The 26648-nt window shown below is 51.2% G+C and overlaps 1 long non-coding RNA gene across 3 annotated transcripts in view; it reads right to left on the reverse strand.

Moving 5' to 3' along the window:
• Positions 1-361: 361 nt before the first annotated feature.
• Positions 362-26648, reverse strand: part of LOC107209492 — a 40320-nt gene continuing 14033 nt past the window's right edge. For all 3 annotated transcript variants that reach the window (XR_001523613.1, XR_001523615.2, XR_001523616.2), the window contains 2 exons: positions 25787-25856; positions 362-1008 (listed from right to left, as the gene is read on the reverse strand). This is a non-coding gene — a long non-coding RNA (uncharacterized LOC107209492). The remainder of the gene's footprint in view (positions 1009-25786; positions 25857-26648) is intronic.

The raw sequence follows: 26648 nt of genomic DNA on the forward strand, positions 1-26648 counted from the left end.
GGGAAAGCGGCCACCTCGCGCAGCCTGCCCCGAGCACGCCGGGAGCGGGGCACAATGGGGAACCCTGCTCTGCAGGCAGAAGGGCTCCAAATCATTTGAGAGACATATTCATTATATTCTTTCACGGGGGTCTGTTTGCATTGGGTTTAGCGGTTACTTCCCAGACGGGGTTCAGACCAAATAAAGATCATTGAGCGGCGAGGGATTCGCTCGGGCTTTCAGGGAAATATGCCTGATGCGGGGCACGGCGCAGCCCGGCTGCTTGGCTCTCGGCTGCTCCCGCTTCCCTGTTGATTTGCCTGGGTTTGTTTTGTGCCCGTTGCCTCCTCCATCTCGAGACTGCACCAAATCACACGCTCACTTTTGCAAAAGGGAGAGTTTATTTTCAACAGTGCATGGGGTGGGGGGGATTTGAATGGGGGAGAATTACAGGCAGTACATTTCTCTTACAGGAAAAGAGAGGGTGCAGTACAACAGTAGCAGGGCTGCCTGGCCTGGACAGGCTCATGGTCCTCTGGGCCCCAAGGACAGTGCCTTTGGGAAGGCTGAACTCCCACAGCTCCACAAACCCAGGGATCAAGAGCAGCAAGGGCCGAGCTCTGCTCCATGAGCAAAGCCGGGGGCTAAAAGCTCCCTCCAAACTTCACACAACTGGTATTTCACCAGGTAAGCAGTGACTGGCTCAGGTCTCTCTGCCTAAGCACTTTGGTCCTGCCCTGGGGTATTGAGGGCACTGAAGGCAACATACAGGAGTGATGTGGGATGATCCCTTGGCTCCCTGTGTTGCCCTGGCTCCCTCCCCATGGCTGCACCGCTGTGTTTCAAAGTGATGCAGAAATCCACTGTGTCCATGAGACAAAGCTGTTTCCTCTCCGGGGCCAATGGAGAAGCAGGTTGGGACCCTCCTGGAGAAACTTGGAGAAGTCAGATGGCAAGTCCAGGCAGGTGGTAGCCAATTGCAGGAAGGAACTCACAGGCTTCAAAAGTTCCTTGTCCACTCACTGGGATCTAGGAAGGAAAGAAAAAAAATTGAGTGGTTATGATCTCTGTCAGAGAAATGGTCCAGCAGTGCTTGGCTGAGAACAGACCAACTTGTCTCTGATGGAGCAGAACTCCAATCCTTTTCACCTCCTTACCACACGTTTCTCATGGCTCTGGACCACCTTAACCTCTTCCTTACTGGGAAAACTGTAGTCCCCACGATGCCAAGCTTCCCCTGCACCCTCCTCAATCCCCTACCTCTGCTTGCCCCGCACACCGCCAGCCAGGGGAGGGCTCACCGCTTGTCCTTCCTCCCTAGGCTTTGGGGCATGGGATTACTCTGCATGTCAGAGCCACTAAAGGCACAGCCCTCTGATGTTTTAATCTTCGTGTTAACTTTCCCTGCCCTCGGCGCCCTTGCCTGACTGGAGAAAGTGATACCAAGCCACCGAGCTGGAGCCGAAGCTGTGACGCTCAGCCAAAGTCCCCTTCTCGGCTTCCCCCACGCCTCCCGTGCTTTGCCCCACACATCTTCCACCTTGCAGCACGTTCTTCTCCCTTTCTCCCGATTTTTTTTTCATCTATTTCCTTTACACTTTATTCATGTTGAGTGTGTATTCCCTAGTCCCCAAAACAGTCCCAATCCTTTTCCTATCTTCCCTTTGCTTTGCCCATAAACTGTTACATTGGAAGGAGTAAAGACTCATATAACAAATCCTTGAGCACCCTTGCAAAAGGAACCATCAGCTGGCTAATTTATTCTTTTTATTGCACCAAATTGTAATTTTATAAAATATTGCAAATTTTATAAAATATTTGCAAGCCCATTTTAAGAGATAAATCTTCTGTGTGGCTCTCTAATGAGCCGCCCTGGGAGTAGCCGGCATGTGATCTGCTGTAGGTCGCACCGCGACGTTCCCAGGCTGTGACTGGATGAACCACCGTAACTCTTTGAACTGTGCAAATACTCTACACTCTGGGGTCCAGGCTGCAATTTTCATGGGTATTTTTTCTCCCTCTTAAAAATAGATCTTCTGTAACCCCTTTATTGCAATATTCATAAAGCACTTGATGGAAATCGAAGGAAAATCCCTTCCCTTCTGCAACTTTGAAGCAAGCCTAAAACTTAAGAGAGGCGGAGGCCAAACCTACCCCATGTGCTTGGGTTTGGGGAATGACCATGGTTGGTGTCTGTTTCTGGGTGCTGAGAGGACAGACCCCATGCTGCATGTGTTTAGGGGGACCTAGGCTGCAGAAAGCAAAGGCTCAACACTTCTTTATCCTGTGTGACATTAGGAGTCATCCCCAATGTTCCCCCAAGCCTGGCAAGGATGTTGAGGTCAGGACAGACGAGATCTGAATGATGGTGGGTGCTTTCATGAGCCTGGGAGAGGAGGAGGTGGCTGAACACTTGTTGTCACCAAGGGAAAGCCTTTACCTGCCAAGTAAAATCCCCTGTCCTGGGGCAGGGACAGCCCCTGCCCTCGGCAGGGCTCTTGCTTTGGCCTCCAGAGAAACTCCTCTGCAGCGTGGATAGAGGGATTCTCATTGGTACCAGACATCAACCAGCCTAGAAATCACCCACTGCCTGTCTGGTGGGCTTGAAACTTCTGGCACTCAGTAACTGAGGGCAGGAGGAGCTGGACGAACCCAACTGATTCGACATAAGCTTCAGGACAACTTAAATTTCCTGAATACTCTTTTTCTCCAGGCAGAGCTCAGCCTTGCACTGAGGGTGCCTGCAAAAATAGGGCTCTACCAGGACCCAGTTCCAGCCCCAACACTGCCTGCCCTCCCCAACGCCCTGCACAGGGAAAACATCCCTCTGTGTCTGGATTTACTGTCCATCTTTTTTTTTAACTGAATAAATAATCGAAATTGTAGCTCAGCCTCTGCCCCAACACTTGCTCCTGTGCCTCCTCATGCCCTTACAAATCCAGCACTGAGGTTTATATGCTGATAAACTGCCCTGCCACAGCAATTCTGGGCGGTGGGAAGAAAAAAAAAAAAAAACCCTCAAATAATGGTAAATGGATGCAGAACGCTCTGCCTAATCAGATTCCTGTCCCCTATTGAGGCCAGGAAGGAGGGACCCCGCTCCTCCCCTGCCCTCAGCCCAGCCTCCGCTTCACCAGCTCACACGGAGAAACTTTCTGGACAATTTAATCTCGACAGGGTGTTACTTAGAAAAACCTTTTTCACTGTCAATTTTTTTCCCCCCTCCCTTTCCCCCCCCCCCCTTTTTTTTTCTTCCCTCCCAGCCTTGATTGAATTTTGCAAGCCCCTGATATCTTTCTTTTTTGTAGGGATGCACGCTGTTTATGCAAATACCAGCCTTTCATACCAGCCTCCCTGGCTCAAGCCCTCCAACTTGAATGTGACCAAAAGCTGTGCTCTCCCCTGCTAACTCCTTAGCACAATTACACCTCCATTCTGCTCCAGGGGCCCGGGGAGGGGGAAAAAAAAATCATTTTAAACTAATAACACGTGCTGTTTGCTTTGGATAATTACAAGGGAGCTTCGGCTTCTAAGAGCTATGAAATATTCTGTTCAGCAGGGCGGGAGGGAGGCTCTGTGTTACGCCTACGCCGCGAGTTTTATCTCCTGACGGAGATGCTCGCGCGGCCTCTCGAGGCTCCCTCCATCTCGTGCTCATCCTCTGCACCTGGGCAAGCATTTACATTTCCTACGGAGCAACTTCTCGGTGCTTTGGGCTACAGGAGAGAGGAGAAGGCGCCTGACATTTTCCTTATCTCAAGTTACAATTTCCTGCAAGCATCAAGATAATAAAACATCGGCGATGGGCAAGATGAGCGAAATGAATGCGCCGGCCGAGTCTCCCGCAGCAGCGCGGGAAGGGCCGGGGAGAAAGGACACCCGGGGGATGCGGCTGCTCCGCTGGCTCTCGTTTGCATCGTGGCCCTGACGTTATTGTCCTCCTGCCTTGTCTGCTGGGGAAGTTTATGTGGAGGGCTTTTGCTGGGGCGAGGAGGAGGAGGGGAGTTTTCCCCAAAAGCACCCAGGAATCTGTCAAAAGAGGGACAGAAAAGAGAAGAAGAAGAAGAAGAAGGGAGACAGAGAGTGGGAACGTCAAGGACCCCTGACTAATGAATAGCAAGTTTGCCCTTGAACCTCCCTGGGCTTTGCCATTCCCAGGCTCCAAACAAGGGCTGATGCATGCTTGGGCCCAGCTGCAGGGGGACTGGGCTATGGTTCATCTCAGACACTTTGACAGCCCGGGCCTTTTCCCCACATAGCTCAGACTCGCCTAACTACTCCCCTGGCAACAGCTCAGTGCAGGAACCTGCGCTGAGGCCCTGCCTGCTGCATACAGAAGTACGAGGAGGAGGAGGGGAGCCGCTGGGAGAAATTAGCCAGAGACTGGCTTAACCCATCAAATGCTGGGCAGGCGTTGCCAGCCCCAGCACCCTTTGCTCAGCCCCGGCACCCTCCACGCACCCCTGGGTGCTCACTGGCCAATATCTGCAGTGCAGCTGGAGAGGGGCAGGAGTGGGTTAGACGTGCAGAGCTGCTGTGTATCCCAAATCCTGCAACCTGCTGCTTCACCATGACACAGTGCCTCGGACCTCGTCAGTCTGCAGGTCCTCATGGTGCCAGGAGGGAGCCAAAGCAGCCAGCTGGAAAAGGCCACCTGACACTGAGAGGAAAGGGCACGGCCCCTCCCCTGGTGTGGTGGGACAGGGCATCCCTCCCTGCCAGCCAAAATGAGGGCAAGGGCTGGGTGAGAGGCACAAACTTGCCCTGGATGCTCTTTCTGCATTGCAGATCAAAGGCTGGGGACGAGCTGGCCTTAGGGGTCTGCACTGAATGGCTGGAGAGAACAGGCACAAGCACCCGGCGGCTCTAAAATGCGACCCAGAAACGTTCCCACATCCCAGCCCCATATAAATCAAGGGGGAAAAAAGGGGGAGCTCCATCCCAGCCTCTGTTTTTACAGAGCATCTTTCATGTGCAGCCCCTGAGAGAGGCCTTTGCAGAGCTTGTTAAGGATGGCTCCTGCGCCAGGCAGAGAGGGGGACGCACCATATGGAGAGGAGAAAAAGAAAAGGGGACACTGAAAATGGAAAATTATGCAAAGCAGGAGGAGAGGCGCTGGCAGAAAGGGGGGAGGGAGGCATCAAGGAGGTGGGGGATGGGGAGACAGGAGGCTGGAAGGGAGCCCTGACTTGGGGAACACCATTAGCTGGCACTGGGGCTGCATGAGGAACAGAAGTTTCCTGTGACCAGGTGCAGGACAGCCCTTTGTACCCTTGGGTGCTGTCACTGGAGGGCAGTTCTCCAGCCTGACCTGAGAGGGCTGTGCCAGGGCGATGCCCAGCTGGACTGCAGTGGGTGCATTCTGTTTCTGGAGTTGTGCTGCACTGGGAGACACAGAAAAATGGGGTCCATGGTGACCTATTTCAGAGGTGTCCTGAGGACCTCTGCTACTATAGCAATGAGGTTGCAAGCAAACATTATGGTCTTCTGGACAAGAGTTTTGCCTGTCATCAACCACAAAAACCAGACTCATGTAAGAAGGTGCCAGGGTATTGTAAGAAAAGGCTCTGATCAAAACCATAGCAAGGGCCCAAACTGCCCTTGGGTCTCAGCTGCCCGTGCAGTGATGGTGGATGCTTGGGTGAGTGAAAGGAGAATCCAAATTCAACTTCCAGAGCTCCTCCCTTCCCCTTGGACCCTGCAGAGTCCTGGTGCTGCAGGGTGAGCTGCAGGCCCAGTAGAGCTCAGGGATGCTGTGCACGCATTCCAGTCCAGGCTTGTGTTACTATCCAGCTTGTGCTCCAACTCCAGCATCTGGCCTAATGTGGTGTTTGGAGAAATGACTCTGCTCTTCCTAATGCAGGTGTACAGCTCCTTTTCCCTGTCCTGGAAACACTGGCAACCTTTGGGAAAACCACCCACCTTGTCACGGTGACAGCTTCTTTTTCCCAAAGCCACTCTGTGCCCCAAGCTTGTGGCACTCTGCTGGCTCCCTGTCATGGGCCATGACCACCTTGTACATCCTCACTGGGTGCAAGCCCCCTTCTCCAGATCACCTTTCACCCAGCAAGGAAAGCCACCCGTCCCCATGCTTGGTGCTTGTTGCTCCGTGACTCCTGCTTTGTCCCCTCCATGCCATTCCCATCTCCCTGTTCAGTGGTTTTTGTTCAGAGCAGCCAGTGATTTTCCTTCACTCTCCTCAGCATTGCTTGACACCCAGGAACACAAACTGCTCCTGGCTCCCACCTCTCATCTCTCTTGGCCCTGTCACAGCCTTTGATCTCACACCCATATCTACCACACTGCTCCCTTTTCTAGCTCCTTCTCCTGTTTGTTCCATCAGGAAAGCTTCCCTTGCTGAATCCCAAACGGATCTCTCCACTAAACCCATCTACTGTGCTTCCCTCCATTTACCACTGGTTAATTTACCATCAGCCCTATGCCCCTAAACCCTCCTTCCAGGCAGGTATGGGGCAGATCCATGTGAGGCCAGTGCACAAGAGGGGCTGCTGCAGAGGCAGGCGTGGGCCTGTGCCTGCAGACATGGGCACACTTGCCCCGGCATACACGTGTTCCTGCCTGCACATGCCAACACCTACATGTTCCTGCCCACGTTCCCGCTGCCACATCCAAAGCTGTGGGATTTCAAGGGGAGCTCTTGTTCTCCAATGGGGCACGGGCATTATCCGTGCAGCACGGCTGCAGGTTTGGTCTTACAATCACTAAACTAAAAAGATGCCATTTAGTTTCCTCAAGAACCATGCCCTGGAGTAAGGCTACATGTGCTGGCCAGATCCTCAGACAAGCCCTGCAATAAGCTGTAGGCACTGAAGAGGATTCATCTAAGCAGCATACAAAGAAAAATAGCAAAAAATAAAGTTCACGGGGGCACACGAAAAACAGAGCTTCCACCCACAGAGCAGCTGTGTGGGGCTCCGGAGACAGGCAGGCAACGTGGGAGATGTTTCAGAGCTTGCTCTCAGAATGATACATTTGCAATTGCTTCCCTTCTTCAGCCACTGGAGGTACACTGAGCTACCTGCCCTGCAGAGACACATTTCAATCTTCAGGCACAGGACTTTGTCCTGGGCTGCTTTAAGGCTGGCTGGCCCTTGTAGCAGCATGATGCAAAAATGAGATGTGCCTTTGTGGGAGAGGAAGAAAAGGGATGTACTCTACCCCTTGCTATTCTGACACAGGCAAGAAACTGCCCCTCCACTACCAAACCCAGGCAAAGGGGCTGTTTGGTGTTCTGATTCCCACCCACTAGGAATGGGTGGTGTGGGGAGAGCAGATGGGATTCAGGGTGTCCTTTGGATCAGGCTGGCCTCAGCTGCTGTGCTGGAAGCTGAACTGTTTCCAGGGAGGATACAGCAAGAACAGTGAGTCCTGCCCAAGTGACGGTCCAAAGCGCTGGCACTTCGTCCTGATTCAACCTCGCCCCAGATTCCTGCCCTTGGCTCACATCCAGGTTTCTTTCTCCTTGACCCATCTCCATCAAAAGAAGCGCTGTTATGAGTCTCTGCTCTGAGTTTCTAGTCTACAAATAGAAGCAAAGCAGCACCTGCTCCAGAGCTGAACATTTCCACTAAACCCCATTTTGATGCCTGTCCCGGCCAAAGAAATCTTTTGGGACTGTGTCACTTGTATGAGATGTTAAATATTTCAACCTCCAGCAATACAAGACACTGATATGAAACTGAACTACATGATTACTGTATATCCCTGACCTTCCACCTTGGCTGCAGAGATGCCTCACAAGGGCTCATCTCCAGCAAATATTTCTCTGGACAGGGAGTTGGCTGCCTTGAGCACTGGGGCCGATGTGTTTATTGGGCAGCAAAGCTGGCCTTGCCATCTCTCCCAGGGAAGCTGTGCCATGGGAGCTGCTAAAACAGCTTTTCATTTCCAAACAGGGCCCCAGAGACCTCTTGTGTGAAGGATTCAACAGAGCGAGGCGGGGTAGAGCAGAACAAGGAGACACAACCCCAGGCTAAAAACAAGCCAGACCCCAGGTTTGATGGACCTCGCTGCTCTGCACCAGGGTTCAGGCTGGCCTGTCCCCTTGAATCAGTGCCAATCGCTCCTATGCCACCACTGATGGGGAAACAGTGAATTGGGATTTTTTTTCACCTCCTTCTTTCCCCCTTTTCCCTCCCCTAACTCCTTTTCCGCATCATAAGCAAAGTCCTAATAAAGCTCCCATCCCCACTGCCAGCCCTGCACCATGCTCCCAGCAGAAAAGAGATGCAAAGCCACGCTTGGAATCTGATTCCCCGGCTTTAAACGCTGCTCTGCCAGCAAAGTGCGACTTGAAAGCTCCCCTGTCACAGTTACAAAGCTCCGAACAGCCCTTCCTCGGATAATCACGCTTATCTCCAGATTAAGAAAGAGAGACCTGCAGCTGAGGCTGGTCACATGGGCTGGGATGTGGGCAAATCTCTTTTAAACAATCCCCATATAGCTGTGACCTCCACCACAGCCCAAATACACCGTCCCTCGGTCCCACTCGAAAACCAGCTCTGGAGCCATGACAGAGCATGTGAGAGGAGACTGGGCTGGTGATGGGGGGGCCGAGGGAAAGCGGGGGGAGGAGTGAGAAAGCAGTGGAGAAGAGGAGGGTGAGAAAGACGGAAGAAGAAATAAGTAAAGGGAGGATGTGGGAGAGGAATAGGATGTGGTGGAGAGGGAGGAAAAGTGCATGAATGGAGGGGGAGGATGATGAAGGACAGGGAGGTCTCTGCTCTGCTACTCTTCCTGTTGGGGATTAGTTGTCCCTGCACTGTCCTCAGTTTAACTCTTCCCACTCTGTCCCCGGCTGGCAGCCTAGCCTGATTACGTGACTCCAGCTGTGCCAAGCAGCCTTGGCAGGGTGAGCACGTTACCTACTTTGCTGCCACAGATTCATTAAGAGGCTTTGCTTGTGTGGGAATAGTCATCCCAACGGGGAAAGGGAAAAAAACCCCTTCTGCAGATCAACCTGGTGAGGAGTTCTGACAAAGCTGTTTCCACAGCCCTGCCCAGAGTTTGGTAGCAGAATTAAGGAGAGACAGGGATGTGCAAACAGGAGAGGAGGGCACAGGGGTGGGAGGTCAGCTGGAAGGGGTCCTTAGCATGGCCACTGCACAGAGATGAGGCACCAGACAGGGAGGGAACTGCAAGCCCTTTGCAGGATGCTGGTGCCTGGTTCTTCTTTGTGACTAAAGGCCACCTTGCATCTGGGTCAGGCATGGATGACACATTCACCCTCTGCGTAAATGAAAGGTTTGAGCAACCGCAGAGTGACTTTTTCCCCAACAGCAGGTTCCCCTCTTACATCCATCTGGGATTAACACAATTACTTTGCAATGGAGGAGCCCAGACAGCTCTGAAATGGGCACAGAGTGCTGGGGCTGCACCTCTCTGAGGATGCTCAGAGAAGGATGCCACCTTCTGCTGGCACTGCCTTGGGGTTTCCAGCCGCGGCCACCGGCTGCAGCCCGCTGGAGGGACTGCAGTGCTGCCTCCCCGGCTGCTCATTATTCACCCTGCGCAATTAGGCACTGCTAAGTCACACAAAATTGCCTTTGTTCTCCAACTGGAAGACCTGCATTTCACGGGAATCCCTTTTTCCCTGCATATTACTGATGAGCTGCCCGCTGTACCTACTGCTAGAGTGGCAGGGAGGATTTTGGGCTGGCCCTCATAGGTGTCCCATGTAGGTCAATGGGGAGGTATAGTCTGGCCCTGCCTGTGTTCCTGGATTTCTCTGAGTACAAAGGAGAGCTTCTCCGGCAGCCCATTCTGCCCCACCAGGGACTTGTCAGCCCTCCTCCAGGCAGGTGGCTTTGTCGCTTCCTGGCTGCTCTACCATCTCTCCATGTCACTTCCCAGCTCCCCTCCCAGCAGCAGAGGAAAGCTCAGTGCAGCTGCAAAGTCAGTCGGGGAAGAGGCGTCAGCTCTACCCAACCCAAACCTTGCTGATGCCAACAGCCACCTTACCTTGTTCATGACCTTCCCCTTCCTCCCCAGCCAGCCCATCAGGAGTCAACCCCATGCTCTGCTGCTTGGGCCAAGCATCTCCCACCCAGGCTCCCTGCAGGACCAGCCCTGCTCCATCGTGTATCAGCTCCTGCTCTTCGCTCCTTCACTGCACCAGAGCCCAAGTAGGGAAGAGAAAGCAAAGCAAACTGGAGCCAACATGAAGCTGGGTGCTACCAAACTCCACAGAAGGCAAGCTGTGCTCCAGTAAACTTCTCAAAATGACCTCTGCTTCAGAGCAGCCTTGTGCCATGCAAATCCCTGCTTTTTCAGCATCTGGCAGCTGCTCAGATGGGACCACTGGGACAAAAGACATCTTGGCCCATTCAAGAGTTTCTTCCCGTTCTGCTCAAGAAATGTATGTGAGCTCTTAAGTCTTGTTGATTTAAGGGAAAGGATGCAAAATTAATTTAGACAGGAAATTAATTAGATGTGAACTGATGTTTACATCCCTACACATACAATGAATTTTTGTGTGAACCTACAGAATGCAGATGGATGGATGGATGAATGATAACAGCAGTCTAGGAATGACATTATGTGCTGGTCCATACGCTGGGGATGTAGAAAGACTTTTCTCTGCATTGGTAATTAATAACTCTATCCTGAGCAAATGTTGATAAATCCTTTATAGAGCACGTTATCTCTGTCTCTCCAACTCCTGTTCTGCATTTCCATTTGCCTGTTTCCACTGCTCCACCCCTGGCACCCACACGCTTCACTTCCCTCCCATATTTTGTAACTGGTAGCAGATTTGACTCCCTTTCTGGAGAAAGAGGCGGAGGTTTTGTTACTGGGGCTTTGTGTGAGTGATTGCATGTGTATGTGTGTACACAAAGATGGATACAAATCCATTGGAAATAAACACCTTTTAAGGGACTTGAGAGAAAGACACTCAGGGCAGAGGAGAAGAAAGAGCCTACAGACCCTCAGCCAGACAATCAGCCAAGATGAAGAGAAAGACCCAGTGAACCAAAAAAAGCCTCAGTTCTCTTTTAAACTCTCCACGATTTGCAACGAAAGCAGCAGATCCCATCGCTGGGAAGCCGAGCTCTGGCGATGCAACCCTCACCCCTTCTCCCAGCCCCGCACAGCTCAATTACCCCAGGCTGCCAGGCTGCACTGAGCACACCCCCACCACCCCGCATCTCCCCCGCCGCCGAGACAGCTTTCACCAATGGAAGGAGTACAAATATATTCATTGGCACCTTATCAGACATGCATGCAAAACTAATTAACATGGGGAGACATGCAAGCTGCCACCCAGCCACAAATACACACCCACGAGCATGCACACACACACGCACGCATGCACAAGGCAACCCTTGTCTAGGGGGGACATTCAAAAGGCTTTGTCACTAATTTAGGCATCTGTCTCAGTCTGGTCTGGTCCTCCTGGCTAGGCTGGAGTTGTGGTTTTTTTCCCACTCTGTTTGACAATGCTGGGAACATGCCCGGAGACCCCTCATTCAAATCACCCCTTGACAATGGTCTCATTGTGTGAGCATATAGAAAAGGGAAAGGATGGGGGAGAAGATGTGGAAGGGGGGTAAGGAATTAAAATGTGAACCCAAGGAAGTGTTTACTAACACAAGCCTCGCAGCTGCCCCGTCTCTCCTCCACCCCCTTCTTCCGCCCCCGGCCGTTCCAATGGCCCAGCTTGTCCCCAGTTCGAAGCGGGCAGCAGGATGTCGGGACAGTGGAGTGGGAGCAGAGCTGCACAGAGGTGCACAGAGAGCAGGCAGACCGAAGGGATGAAGCCTCAAGGCATTCAAGTCTTTGGCAGCAGGGGAGCAGGTACAGGTTAGAGAAGAGAAGATAGAGCCAGAGATGCCTTGGAGAGGATTAGGGACTTAAAATGTCCTGGGAAGGACATCTTCATGGAGGAGCAAGAGATTTATTGGTATAACCACTCCAAGGCTTTTTCAGGCAGGAACAAAAAGTGCTTAAACCTGGCCTCGTGGATTTAGAGCAAGTGAGCAGCCTCGCTGCATGGTTTGGACTGCTCTCTTTGGTGCTGCTGCCAGACACGCTACAGCACGAGAAGAAAGAGGGGGAGCAGCAGGGTGTTGGAGCTGGGGGCTCAGAGGATGGACCAGACTCCCTTCAGGACCCTGCTGAATGCCTATTGCTAGTTATTAAATACTAAGAGGGAAAAAAAAAAAATAGGGAAAAATGCCCCTACGCCCTGACCACCCCCCAGGCACGCCTGGGGAAGGAAACAACAAATGTGCAGATGGGGGTGTGCGCCCCCAGCCCCACCGCGCTTGGCTGGCCTTGGCAGGCTCCGTTCAGCTGGAAATGCCTGAGAGCCAGCAGAGCAAAGGGAACAGGAGCTGGGGAGGGGGAGAAGATGATGACAACGTTTTCCATATATGCAAATGCATCCACGCAAGATACCCAGAGGGAGACAAAACAAAGAGACCTCAAAGAGGCTGGCTCTGAGACCCGCACAAAGCCAGATAGCTCCGCGCACCTACGGTGTTTGCACGTGAGGACCTGTGCAATGCAAGATGCAAGGTTGCTCAGAGGTTCCCCCCAATCTGAGCAGATATCGGCCTAAAGAAAGCCTGGTGGAGGAGCCCAGTGAAAGCTGCAAAGACAAATGCCACAATCCCACATCCTCCTACACAAACAGGTGCACCTTAGGAGTACAAAACTATTCCTGTCCTTTAGCTTAGTCAGAAAAGAGAAAAGCTGTGATGCAAACCCACATGAGCTCTGCCTTGGTGGGCAGAGGTAGCTTTGCTCCTCTGACATTGCTCCTGCAGTCAGATCCAGCCCCTAGACCTCTGTGTGCTTCCCATAAGAGGAAAGCTAGGAAATTCCTAGACATTACTAAACAAGGCTAGGCAAAATGTCACACAGAAACCCAAGAATGTACACGAGGCAAAAAATTTCTTTCTCACAACCACTGAGACAAAAACAAAAGTCACCTGTGCAAACATTTCTGTTTAAAAAACAAGAAAACTATTGCCAAGTAAGCAAATCTGTGCTTTTTATCCAAACAAGTGGTTGTGAGCAGTTTTATTGCCACATTCCTGTGCCCCAATACACAGGGATAAGCACTCGACACACAGTGACATGGAGGGACTTGGGGACAGAGCTGTTGTTTTAATAGGGCAATGAAGACAGCAAATGAAATAAAACCCTACAGAGATCAGCTTGCAAAACTCAAGGCTGAGAAAATCTATTTGATGGTAAAAGGAAACAAGGACACTCATGATTCTGCTCTCATTTCCATGCTGTAAATTTGGGCAGCTTTTACTGAACGCAATTAGATCCTCACTTAGGATTTAACCTGGTGAAGCTGAGGGCAGACCTTGATACAGGACCCACCTTCGAGCTCTTCCCCTCAACTTGCTCTGCAAGGAGCCAGCAGGAGTTGTGAGAAAACTGAGTGGAAAAGCAAAGGAATTCACAGATCCCTGCCGGTGTGGCCATTTCAAAGCCCCCTTCAGCTCTGTCTTGCCTGTTCTCTCCTTCCCCAGTGATTTGCTGCTTTGCTCATGGAGCTTTGGCTGCAGGGAACACTCAGTACCAGCCTGGCAAGCACAGAGACCCAATGGTATTTGGGCATCTCCCTCCCTTTGCCTCTAATGGGAACTGAAAACCACAGCAAACCCCCAACACGTCCATTCCCTGCCTCTGGTGCCTGATCCTTCCTTTCCAATACTCTTAGGGTCCCAGTGGGGATCCCATGCAAGACTCTTGCAAGAAGCCCTGCAAGACCCTCTGCTATTAACACCTCTTTGCCTATTCTTTACATTTCCCTTTAAGACAGGGCTTTTCAAAGGTTTTTGCCTAACAGCATAGTTTAACACACTGAGTTTCCCAAGCAACAAGTAATAGAACTCCTCACCTACTTGTACCACACAGGTAAAGTCACCTCAGGGCTGTGATCTTAAATCCATACATGCTTTTCCCCATGGACGTTGAGAGCTGTAAATCTCAACATCTCATTAAACAGATCACTCAGAACAGATTGCCTCTCAACATAACTTTTCGTCTGGCCACTACCCACGAGCAGATGATTTTACATGACATTTATTCATGCAAATTGCCGAGGCTGTAGTCTGGTTACCCAGCAAGAGCATAAAAAAATTACAGTTTAGATGCATAAATGCTGGCACCATGAGAGAAGACACGATGAGACTGGATATACATCCCTGGGTTTCACACAGAGTGCAACAAAACTTAGAGGGAGTCCTCATCAGATGGGGGTTTATCAGGAATGCCCCCCCCAAAATGATCCAGGGGAGGCAGAGAAAGGCATGTGCAAAGCTGCAGGAGCTACAGAGAAATGAACTTCTCCTTCTGCATGTGCAGGAACCTGCCATGGGGAGAGCACACGCAACATTTTACGTCACTCACAAAGCCTACTCTGTCCAATAAAGTGGGGAAGTAAAACAAAGCATGAAATCCAGGCATAAATTAGCATCCCTCTAGCCTAGCTTTATTTGTGCTGCTGCTGCTGTGGATTAGCATCTAGCTGGCTGACAGGCTGATAGGCAGACAGAAACAGGGAGAAAAAAAAAATTTAAAAAAATCAGTAGGTGTCTTTTTTTTCCCTATGGTTCCTGGGATGTCTGCCTTCAAAGTGCAGGCAGTGCTCATCCCTTTAGGACCCGAATATTTCCATCTTCCTGTGAGAGCAATAGGCTCTGTAGGAAAGCAAATCCCCCTGAGATATTTGTGCCTGCACCCTGTGGAGCCAGCACCCGTCATCTAACGCAGCCCAGTGCGAACCCGTCACATCCTCAGCCGGCATCCCTCCGGCACCCACAGCTCCGCTCTGCAGAGAGCCACGGAGCCCCGGGAGCAGCTACGGTGTGGGGCTGGGAGACCTCGAGGATAGCACCTTGCCACAGGCACACACAGGGAGCAGATGCCTCGGGATTAGCTCTGGATCATGTTCACCATCGCTTGGGGCAGCTGCTTCCTTCACCGCTCGCAGCCACGGCTGGGTTTGGTACCTGATCCCAGATGACATGACCAGGATCTCACGCCGGCATCTCCTCTCAGTTTGTGTCAGAAATGTGTCACTGCCAGCTCCTCGGGCAGGAGGACCTGCAGAGAGCTTCCATCGGGCTGACACACAGCCTCCTGCTCCTCAGGGCTGCATGGCAAAATGAGTGGTCGTCACCAGAGACATCCCTCCTCTGGGGGCTTGGTGGCCTTGTGCCCACCCGCCCTTTCCAAGCACAGCCATGAAAACACTGCACAAAAGAGGTGCCAGTCTTGACAGTCACCACGCCAGTCCTTCCCAAACCAGCCCTGGCAAAGGGGCCTTTCTGCCCTAGCAGCAGAGAGGAGCTGGGAAGCTCCTCAGTGTGGCACTTCTGCACAAACTGGAGGAACAACAGCAGTAAACTTGACTGTGATAAAAGCAAACTCCAAAGCCCATCTCCACCCTAACTGAGCCATTCAGATCTTGGCTGGGCTCTCAGGTGACAGGAGATTTCTGGTCCTTGCCTGTCTTTTAAGGAGCCAAACACAGAGCTCAGTCTTTAGGCGATGGAAATCAAATTTTCAGCCACTTTTCAAAGGTGGCCTAGAAAACACAGACTAATTCTGCACAGCCATAAAGCAAATCCCTCAGGAGTACAGCATGGTTCAAACTCCCCCCTGTCCCTCTGCCTGCCACCATGACTCTCACTGAGTGGGTCTGATCAGAGAATGCAGGAGTGAAAACCCCCCAAGATGCACAGAATCCCTCCTCAGCTCTCAGCCCCTCAGCCAAGTGCACTGCCCCCCCTGATCACTGGTGCCACAATCCCAGTAGATTGGTACTGCCTTTGGAGCATGGAACAGGCAAAGCCTTTCTTGTAGGAGGCATCTGTGGCCAGCTCTGCTTGCTCCATACCCAAATGGGTCAACACAGGCAGGTTTTCCCCAAAGGAGGCAGAAGGGCACTCTGCAGAGCTTCGAGACAGCTGCAGCTGGAAATAGCCCAAGCAGAAGAGATGCATCAATGTTCCTCCAGCCACGCCTTCCCTAGAGTGCTTGATTCAAGTCTGGAATAAAGCACACCATCACCATCCTCAACCCACTGCACACAGCAAGACAGTCTCCTCCACATCCACGCACCCACAGAGGTATCTGTGGAAACATCCCATGGTATCAGTAGGGCGGTTTCTTTTAGGGGCTAGGAAGGAAGAAGGATGAAGAGAGTGTAGAAACTGGAGCCTTTGTTTCCCAGCACTCAGCCGTGCTGTTAATTAGGTAGCAGAGAGCAGCCACTTCCTACCACATCCTCAAGCTCTTGCAGCAATAGCAGGCACTCCTTTAGTCTCTGTCCTTTGGGGATGAGAAGGAGGCAAGGAGGCAGAAGTCAGTCAGAGCCTACAGAAATGCAACAAGCTGCAGGAAGGATCTTTCCTTTGCATGGGAACAGGTGCCTGATGGGCTCCCCCAGCCAGCGCTTATCTATGTGAACCATTTGTTTCCTCCCAAAGCTCTCAGCTTGCTCTGACACATCACCCATCCACCTGATTGCAAAATGAGTCAGATGGGTCCCAGCCTGCACCCACTCAGAAGCCCTCTATTTCTACTCTTCTCCTCAGTGTCACGCCATCAGAAAGCTCAGCCCAGGGACTGTGCAGGACCACAACTGCCTTAATAGCTTGGTACAGGTCCAGACTCACACATGCAGTTTGCCCTTCATTCTGGAGAGCTCCAGTACACTTCTGCATAAGAGATATTAAAACTCACACTGGCAGCAGCACATTCAGACAAGCGGCCACCGGGACCAAGGCAGTATCCATGAAATGTATCACAAATGGACTGAAGGAGCACATTCCCTTGAGTCACTGGTCCAAGTGGCAAGCTGGGACATGTCTGCAGCAGCCTGGGGAGATCCTGCACAGTCCCTTGAGGACACCACAGAGACAGCATCTCCTCCTCTGGCTCTTAAGCAGAGTCTTCCACAGCGCTGCACACAGTACATGACCTCTCAGTTAAAACAAGGACCAAATAAATTTTAAAAAGCATTTTTTTTCTGAGTCCTGGCAGTGTGGAAGTCAAATACCATTTTTCAAGCTGTTCCCAGAATGAGACAGAGGCACACATATCCACAGGCACAGCCAGTCTGCATCTGTACAGCCTTGTTCCCACCACCTTCATTAGCACATACAGAGATGTGCATCCCTCTCTTGTAGAATAGGGTGCCAGGGACCAACATCACCAATTATTACCTTCTGGACTACAGACCCCTGTGCCCAAGTCTCTCTGTGCCCAGGGCCATACAACAGTGGCTGGGACCACTCCTTAGAGTCCTCGGTATGTCTAGGGGCTTAAATGAGACCCAAGCCAGCTGCTATCCAAACCATTGTGATCCAGGACACTTTGAGCTGTCAGACTCTCTTTTACTCCCCGTTCGGGTGTTAGGCAGCATCCTGCACTGTCAGCCTTGAGCTTTGAGTCTTGATCCCCAAAATTGCAGACTCATTCCAAAAACCAACTAATTGGAGTTTTTTTCACACTGATAATGCCTAAGCCCTACAAGGTCTTTGACTTGTTTCCAGAGTTTTCCCTGCACTTAAGATGTCCCTAAATACATTTCTTGTTAGCATAATTCCATTAATTTTAAGTGAGAACTGAGACTTTTAAACAGTCCTTGATTACAGTTGCTGGGGGGTTGCAACAGATACCCCAAATCCCAAGGTTTGCTCTAAAACCCCTGTGAATTATTCTAGTCCAGCCTTGCCAGCTGCTCTTCTACCCAAAAGGCACCTTCCCTTGAGAGCAGGATTGTAGAAGAAGGGAAGAAATCTGGAAAACAGCCATTTCTGGGACTACAAATGAAATCGGGAGGAACAGTCCCAAAAGCCTCTTTTAGCCTTGGCCACCAGCAGCAGCTACTTGTGAAGCTTCCACCAAGTGAGAGCCAAAGGAAGAGGCACACTGATCATGCCTTGCTAGATTTTATGCCAGGCTTGTCAGCAAGGCATGCTCAGCTTTGGCTGCCCAGGAAATGCAAACCTCTCCTTTGTGTGGCTTTCTGGACACCTCCCGCTGCCCTCCCTAAATCCCAAAGCCAGCAGCATCCCTTGCAAGGTGCACACCATGCCAGAGGCAGCAAAGACGTGCTCCTTGCAGCCTCCTGGCCCCAGGCCTTCTGCCAACACCGTCCCAACATGGGGCACGCAGGCAAAAGAGCTGCCGGAGGAATCCACGCCAAGCGGCGCTGAGCACGACCTTTCTGCTTTACAATGGTAACCTGAATCCTAAATACTGGATTTCTAGGCACGCATTAAAGCCATGAGACAATGGAGACGGCGAGGCTGGGGCTGGCTGCAAGCCAGCTCCATGCCGGCCCCGCCAGCACCCGATGTTTCCCATTTCCTTCTCTTTTCACCATGGCAGATAAGTGAAGTCCCCCTAAGCCAGGAGGCAGGTGCACACACAAGCTCACCCCTGACTTGGGGACTGTGCGTGGCTCACCCCCCCGTAGAAGGTGGATGCCCAAGAAGACCCAGAAAGGTGGTTGCTTTCCTCTCTCCCTCTCTCTCATATGAGCATTGCTTCTCCTTTAATTGGTTTCATTCATGGCGACCCTTTGCTAAATGTAATTATGCCAGGCTCTCTCCATCTGTCTGCGTTCAGGAAGAGCCATCGCTCTCACTGTTTTTATCTTCAGTCTTTATTTCTGCATTAATCCCTGCTCTGCAGCTCACAAGTACAACAATGTCCAGGACCTCCTGAGGACATCCAGGCACATAATGAAGAGCAGGATTTGTCCCTGGGTCTCTCCTCACTGGAGGACATTTTTTCACAGGGAAAGCCCCATACCTCAGTCACTCTGTAACATCTACATCTCTCAGTGATACCTGCACAAGCCAGTCCTTTTGCAGACACTCAAGAGTTGTCTGTGAGCCCAGGCAAGAGGAGATGGCTTGATTTTGTCTGCATCACAGAGATGTCTCTGCCCTGTCTTCCCAAGCCTGGTACATAAAGGTAGCAAGATGTCTGCTTAGGTTGACATGGACCGCTTTTCACATGGAGACAGCATTCAGTCCCAAACTACCAGGCTCATTTTCCTTTCCAGGAATGCAGACAGGGTGAACATGGCTGAGCACAGGGATTAACAAACCCCAGCTCTGCAAGGGCACCTCATAGCTGCATAGCTGATGCTGCAAAGCACCCAACACACCCAGAAGGATTTCATCCCTTGGGATTCATTACCCAAGGTCCTTACACCTTCCAAAGCCAGGCTAGGTAGATCTTGGTGGAAAACACAATGCTAAAGGAGCTGCTGGTTTATCAGGAGACCAAACTCAGTGACACAGACCCTGGGCAACCAAGCACCATCTGGTGACCGCCGGCTCCCGACACAATAGCCCACGTTGGCATGTTTATGATAGAGACTAGAGGCAGATTCCCATTATCCCCATCAGATCCCGTGATGTGGTTTCAGAAGAAGGACCATGAGAAGCAGATGGGATGGCAGAAGAGAAAAGAACACAGCGAGACAGACAGACAGGAGAGATTTATATGAAGCTAAAGTGCATACCCATAAACATGGGATAAGTAAATAGCATGTAAGTATGAAATTAAATGCAGGGAATCCATGGCATCCAGTAATCAGTCAAATATCTCCTTCACCTCTTTTTCAGTTTATCATCGGCATTTTAAAATGAGATATTTATGCCAATAAGTAAGCCAGTTGTATATTGTAACCCTGCAAATATTGGCTTGGATCTGAGAGATTTGTCCCGACAGACAATTCATTTTTACAGTTATTTTTGGACTCCCGGCTTTCGTGGAACACCGGCTCTCTGTGTTGGATTTTATGCCCCTGAAATGTATTTACAATGCATGGCATCTGTATTGTGCATTACACACTTAAATCATTGCGTTTCATTCATCGCTTGTAAAAAAAAATATTGCAATATCCTGAAGCTCTGAATACTCAAATTCAAAATATAACTGCTGCATTTTCAGAGTAATGCTATAAAATAATGTTGTATTTTTAGATAAAGGAGGGAAAATTGATCATGAGGAACATGGATTCCCAAGATCTGGGAAGAAGGGGAGTTTGGATTTCACACCACGATAAATGGGAAAAAAATAAAACTAAAAGCTGAAAACCCCACAAAGGTTTATTTTCTAAACAAGAACATAGAAACATTTTGTCACTTAAACAAAGGGAGGAGGGCGGGGGAGGCTCCGCATCCTTGGCTTGCTCTCTGCAATGGACAAATACTATCAGAAACAAAAAGCATGGCATAGTTAGCAGGAGCTCAGTGCTTTAGAATTAATGGTATGTATTTAAGTTCCTTTTAGGGGAAGCCTTCTCCAATTGGGGGGAAAAAAAATTCTTGGTTTTAAAGGCTTCTGTCATTGTTGCCCACAAGCAGAAGAGAAAGGCGCTTTCTTTGTCATCCGGGGGTTTATGGCAACACCTTAATATGTCCTTTTCATAGGTGAAGCAAGGCGCACAAAGCAGCCGCGTGCCAACGCGTCCCCCCCGCCACCAGCAAAATAAATAAATGGAGGAACGCGGGGACGGCGGCCGTCGTAATCCCTCGGCAAAGAGGCAGCGAGGATGGTCTGGCGGGGTAAATATCGCACGTCTCCTGCCAAACCCCGCGTGGGCTATTGTCCCGCCACCCCTTTTAGATGTCATTAAGGATTTTTCGCATACAACCAAACGAGCGGAGGGGATGAACGCACTCGCTTCTTCCCCACCAGTTGGAGAAGCCATGACGAGGCGGCTGGGAGCAGGCGCAGGAAAAACACAGGGCAAATTAGGAAGTATGTTAATTCAGTTAATATCACAGAGGGGCTGGCGGGCGGTGGGGGGGAGGTGTGCGCGCAGATTTTCCTCCCGAGGAAGGAGGTGGCAGAGAAAGAACTGGGGCATGCCAGCTCCCGTTATTGTTCTGCCTTCATCGGTAATTAGCAAGATAAGGAGGGGACGGCGTGAGGGAGGCAGCGTGGCGAGGACAAGGCAGCGCTGCACCCCACCTCATGCCCATGCGGCCATCTTACAGGCGGCGCTCGCCTCCCGCAAAATGGCCGCCGGGGCCCACGCTGCCTCAGGCCCTCAGCTGGCCCATCCCAGTGGGCTCCCCTCCGCCAGCCCCGAGGCAGTGGGCACCCGGGAGCAGTGGCAGCCAGTAAAGGGGAGCTCCAGGAGAAAAGGAGTTGCCATGGTGGACCAGAGTGCGCTGGCGAGCGGCCATCTTAGCCCTGGCCCTGCTCACGGTGCCAAGGCGCTGGGCATGCGGCACTCCCACAGCTCTTTCCCCAGCTCTCCTGGCTGGAACAATCTTGGTACACTTCTCTTTCACCAGGCAGCACACAAGGCGGGGCCCTGCTCGTGGCCAGAGACGCGGCTGTGCCCTTGCCATGGCTTTACCGTTGGACACAAGTGGGCCTATCCCCACACAGGCATCCGCCTGCCTCACTGTGTCCCGGTGAGCTCTGAAGGCTGCCAGGGACTGGCCCTGGAAGACATGCCCTGGACAGATAGAGTATTCTGAGAGCTACAAGGCAAGATGCCACCTGTCCAGCCATCAGAGAGTGAGTTATGGGCAAATTATGCCTTTCTCCTGGCTAAAACAAAATAAATCCCAAATCAAAACTGCAGAGATATCAGTAAAGAAGACGTGAGATTCCTAAACCTTAATTTAACACAAATTTAAAACAAGGTCAGTTATAAAACGCGTGGTTACACAAATGACACAGACAAAGCTACAGATACATTTCTCACTCCATGGGAGCTTTACAGTGGGCACACCAGCGTTTCTCAGTTCTCCAAATGAGCCACACCAAATACCAACCAAGGAACCCTCATCTCTGGTCTCCGGCTGCCCTCAGGACAAGACCAGCAATTACTGACACTAAAGCAGTATTTGTGAAGCATTTCATGTGTCTTTAGCTATGATGGGACTATTTCACACGGTGCAATAGGCACACAACGCACGTTGAAAATTCGGCATCTGCTCCAGTACTCTGTGGAGAACTAGAGGTTGATTGCAACCGCATGCAGGCAGGGCCATGTTATACATCTCAGCTAGACAGTGAAACATAAGGGATGGCAGGCTAGCTGCTCCGCTCCAGGGTTGTCTACACGGAAAACCACACCATTATAATGACAGCACTATAGGTCAACTGCTGCTGCTCCTCGCCACGCTGGTGCACATCTCCACTCTTAAACTGGCTTTCTCCAGTTTAGCTTAAACTGCTTCCAGCGTGACATCACTGGTATGCAGGAGAGTCCTGCCTTCTGCTGAAGTAAATACCCACGGAGGTCGTACGCGTACAACTCCTAGCTTTAAAATCCGCCCCCCAACCCTACGTCTGTAGCTAGACCTGCCCTTCGGCTAACCTTTCTGTACTCCGCACACTCCTGGGCTGTTCACAGTGCCCGTGAAACACTATTACACCCTGCTTCCCTTGGGTGCTAATCCTGCTTGTCAACCCAAAGGCAGAAGCAGACGGTGGCTTGGCATTTTGATTACGTTGTGATCTGTTTGAACCTTCCAGACTCTTTTGATGTCTGTGCAAATTTGAAAGGGGGAGCCTTCATCCCCCACAACGAAACTCTGCTATCGCATGGTGAACCATCTCGGGACTCCTATGTCCATAGCCATTGCTAGATTTGAAGCGGGGAGGGGAGTTGTAGCTCTTCCAGGAAGAGTTTGAATTTCAGACTAACCAGTTCTGGCCCTGAGCAGAGAACACTACGGGGACAGTGTGTTGCTCTTCAAACAAATGCATGCGTAGGGGAGTGTGCGCATGCACAGAGACACCAGATTTATACAAATAGATGCATTCATAGGAAAATGCAAATAGCATCCTCTTCCATCCCAGGCTCCCTTCGAGCTCCTGACATCCCAAGGTTTCAGAGGAGTACAACGGAGCCTCAGATCAAACATTAGCCCTGCGGGGGTTCCCTCAGGGAAGCAGCCATGCACTGGGGTCTTTTCCCCGCTTCCATGTGAGGTTTCCCGACCCGGCCTTCCGTGGGTGCTCAGTTCTGACACGCGTACGACACACGCGCGCGCATGCAGAGCCTTGCTAAAAGGAGCTCTGGGAATTGAGCTCCACTTCCTCTTTCTCCTGAATCAATTGTCATAAACCAGCTTTTGTTTTATTTTTAACAAAGCGACAGAAATAATCTCCACACGCAGCGCTTGCCACTCCCACGGCCCTGTCCTTCAACAGAACAAGGTGTCCAGGGCCCCCGAGGACATGAGCACAGGGAGACAGCATGGTAAGAAAGACCAGGAGAGGCTGCTTTCTGGGCATCCCCTGCTCTTCTCTTGAGCCCATTGCTTGGCAGGCAGAGAGGTGATGGGATGGGAACTGGATGGTGGGCAAGGCCCTTCCAACCTCACCAACCCAACCTCCAGCTCTTCCTTTCATCCCCTACCCATTGAAGTACCCACTTTCAACCTGCAGTTTACCTTGCACTCAGTTTCTCTTACTCTTCAGTGCCAGCAAGAGGTGACTCCTGCAGCACCATTGCAGCAATCAATGGGCTGATGTGCAACCTGTGACAGCCCAAGCTCTGCCTGCCTGTGGCAAACCCTGTCTCCAGCATGGCCAAGGACTCATCTCTCCTCCTCCTCCTCCTCCTCCTCCCATTCCACATACCCAGGTTCAGGACTCAGACCCATATGGAGACATTTCTTGATGAAACCTATCAGTGGGTGAGTGGCAGCTGAGCAGGTACTGAGCAAGACATGGGGCCAGACAGCAGCCAGGGGGGAAGGCAGCGGGTGGAGGGAACGTGCCTCGGGAGGAATACTCACAAAGGGCTGCTTTCATTAATAAAACATTCCCCCCTCGGTTGCCTTTTGATTTGGGTGTAAGAATTAACCCCATCTGCCCAACAGCACGCTACCTACCAAGTCATCTCTGCTGAGGAAGGCCGTCTGACGTGTCTGCTCAATTGCCTCGTTTCCCACTGCCCGCACTCCTTGGCAGCCCAGACCCCTCCAAACAGCTCACCAGCCTCGCTGGGTCTGCCCTATGGAAGAGATCCTCTTCCCACAACATAGATTAGACCCAGTGAAAATAGGCTTAGTGAAAATACCATTTCACTATTAATGCCACCCAACCGACCTCCCCCAGCTTCACACTCTCTCACACCCAGAAAGATTATAACAAATCCTGGTCACCTTTTGCCCCTGCTAACTACTGCTCCAGTCTTTGCACCGCATGCCTTCTGCCACGAGCAGAGATCTGGGCACAGGGAGTACTTATATATATACACACACATCTATCTAGTCAGCACTGGAGGTGTTCAGCTGCACAACACACATCTCCCTGCACAGCATCTCGCCTTGTCACAACACCCCAACCCATCCCTCTCTGCTATAATTGCAGTGCCTGGTCCTTGGGCATCAGCAGAAAGTTGCAGCAAATCCTGCGTTGGTTAAAGCACAATCTGTCCATTCAAAATTGGTGGGGGGTCGCTTTTAAATCACTGAGACATTTCTATTCCCTTTCTGTTTAAAGTAAAACCGAGATGCAGAGATGCCTTCGAACCGACAGCCCCTTCATTTTTCCAGAGGTGTGTTTTAATGAGTGACTCGCCTTCCAAAAAGGGGCCGGCAAAGGGGAAGGACGGCAGATTCTCCACACAAATTCAATAGCTGGTAGGTTGCCATGGGCTAAAGCATTTCTTTGCACACATGAAGGGAAGGGACTCCAGAGCACTAAGGGTTTTGCCTCCCATGAGTTATAGCTCTACCCTTCAAGAGCGGAATAAATGCTTTATCCCATTGCAGCCTGCGATGTATTCTACATAGATGGATTGATTTCCCCTATTGTTCTTAATAAATCCTGGCGCATGAAGAAACTCACTGCACAGCCATTTTTCCTGCCTTGTTCTAACTTGCAGAAGTAATAAGGGTCAGATGTGACTGCAGTGGGAAGCAAAGGCCATACGCAAGGCAGTGCTCTGCTGGATGCAGTGGGTGTGCTTGCAGGGGCTTGGTGGGTGCAGGCAAGCAGCTCCCTTTTCCCTGTTTATTCCCCCTTCGAGTCAAAGCTGAGGAAAAGGGGAACCATGGCTGGGTACTGCAGCACTGGCGTGGCTCTGACAGGAGCAGCCGCTCAACATGAGCCTGCACAAGCCTCCCAGATCTGCACAGGGAAAGACAAGGCTCTGGGCCTCTCTGACTCAAGCTCTCAATTGTGAGAGATAAATACATATATTGTATTGTCTGATAAATACAGGGCTGAGCACTGCACCACTGTAGAGCCTTCCCAAGCACACCCAGCTCTCTGTCGTGCCCTGTCCATCAGACCTGTCCCCACCCGTGTCCCAGCTGAGAGAAGTCCACACCACCAACACAGGGACTTCTCTATTTTTTCTGTTTGTTTGGGGTTTTTTTAAAATCAAAATGCCGAACCAACACCCTCTCAATGACTCTCAGTGGCACAGCTCAGACCCCTAGATAGTTGTTAAAAGGTTCTCTCCCTCCCTACCATCTTTTCTACCCACAGGGTCGACACCCATCCTCTTTTACTGCTCCAGGAGGGTGTTTGCTGGACACAGCTTCGCCAGTGTCCAGCAAGGAGGCACTGCTGGGCTCCAAGAAGCAAGTGGCCCTGCACAATCCTGCCGTGGCCACCTGCCTCTACCTCCATCCAGGCTCCCTGGATTATCACTGCTGGTCTTCTCTAGCAGCAGCTAACAACTGGCTCTGTTTCAAAAGCCTGGCTGGGAATTTGGCTGTGGGAGGGAGGGAGGGATCAGGTAAAAGAGCTGGTCTCCCACACATGAGTTGGACTCGATCCTTCAGCAAGACATCCAGGGACTCACCTCTCCTTGCACAGGTGGAGACGTCCCAGCCCTTCCCAAGGCATCCCACTCCACGAACTCTCAGTCATGTCTGATTAAGGAAAAGAGAATTTGTCTCAATTAGAAAGAGGTTCCCATATGCATGGACGGATGTCAAGTAATTACCACATGTCACTCACGTTTGGAAAAGAGACCTTAAATTTGGGGCCGTGCAAACTTGCACACACAATTGCAAGTGAGTTACAGACCTTGGCATGCTCCAGAGCATACGTTGTGCAGATGCTTCCAAGCCCATCCCTCGGCTGAAATACACCCAGCCACGTAAAATACAGCCAGACACGACCCCGTTCTCTAATAAGGAAATAAAGCCGAGTGGACCTGCATTGCCAGAGCCCAGACAGCAACACTGTCTCTTTAATTTTCTCCCTGGCTATCTCATCCTTTGCACAAACTCTTTCCTCCCCGTGGCTTCTTCCAGCCTGGTGGGCAAAGTGGGAAAACATCATTAGGGAGGAAAAATAATTTAGTTTGTTAATCAGTATCCAGTGGTGGGAAACAAGAAAGACAGAGAGCTGGGCTGGCGGTTAGGGCTTAGGAAGGGCCAGCACAAAGCCCACCATTCATGACATCTGGGGCTGGGATTCTCATTGAATTAAACAGACACAAAGAGCAGAGGCATTTCATGCTCTCTTCACAAGAATTATCATATCTCCCTGGCACTAGGAAACCTTCAGCACGGGAGAGGGGGAGAGAGAGAGAGAGGGGAAAGCGGGCAGGCTGGGTAGAAATATGGGGCAGGGTAGAAGAGGCTTTGTTCCAGGGTTGGATTTATGGATGGGATGCGGCGCGTTGCTTTGCAGGGAGAGACAGGGCCCTGGCGCGC

This window comes from Parus major, chromosome 10 (assembly GCF_001522545.3).
Source record: "Parus major isolate Abel chromosome 10, Parus_major1.1, whole genome shotgun sequence".
NCBI lineage: Eukaryota > Metazoa > Chordata > Aves > Passeriformes > Paridae > Parus > Parus major.